The sequence below is a fragment of the Geospiza fortis genome, unplaced genomic scaffold, assembly GCF_000277835.1.
Source record: "Geospiza fortis unplaced genomic scaffold, GeoFor_1.0 scaffold450, whole genome shotgun sequence".
In the NCBI taxonomy this organism is placed as follows: domain Eukaryota; kingdom Metazoa; phylum Chordata; class Aves; order Passeriformes; family Thraupidae; genus Geospiza; species Geospiza fortis.
The window spans coordinates 2,553,717-2,554,210 of record NW_005054416.1 but is presented as its reverse complement, the minus strand read 5'-3'; positions in this window follow the sequence as shown (position 1 = coordinate 2,554,210).

Here is a 494-nt window from a genome sequence, read left to right as displayed (position 1 = left end):
ACCGCCCCCGCCGCCGCCGCCGCCGGTGGGTGCTGACGGCAGCGGGGGGCGTGGGTGGGTTTGGGGGTGCCGGTGCCGGCGGGACGGGAGCAGCGGGATGGGAGCGGGGGTGTGTGCACACCTGTGACACGGTGCAGGTGACAGCGCGGGTGACAGGTGGGTGATGATGTTCACGACACGGTGAGGGTGACAAGGCGGTGGCACGGTGCAGCTTAGGGGGTCTGGGTGGCAGTGCGGGTGGCAGGGTGCAGGTGGCAGGGTACAGGTGACATGGAGGTGATGCGCGTGACAAGCCGTGGGTGACAGATGCAGGTGGCAGTGCAGGTGACAGGGGGCCGGTGACGGTGCAGTGTCGCGGTGCGGGGGACGGCGTGGGTGACAGAGCGTGAGTGACAGGTGCGGGTGACAAGACCCCGGTGATGGTGCAGGTGACGGTGTGTGGTGGGTGACAGGGTGCGCGTGACGGTTCAGGTGACAATGAGGGTGGCAGGGGG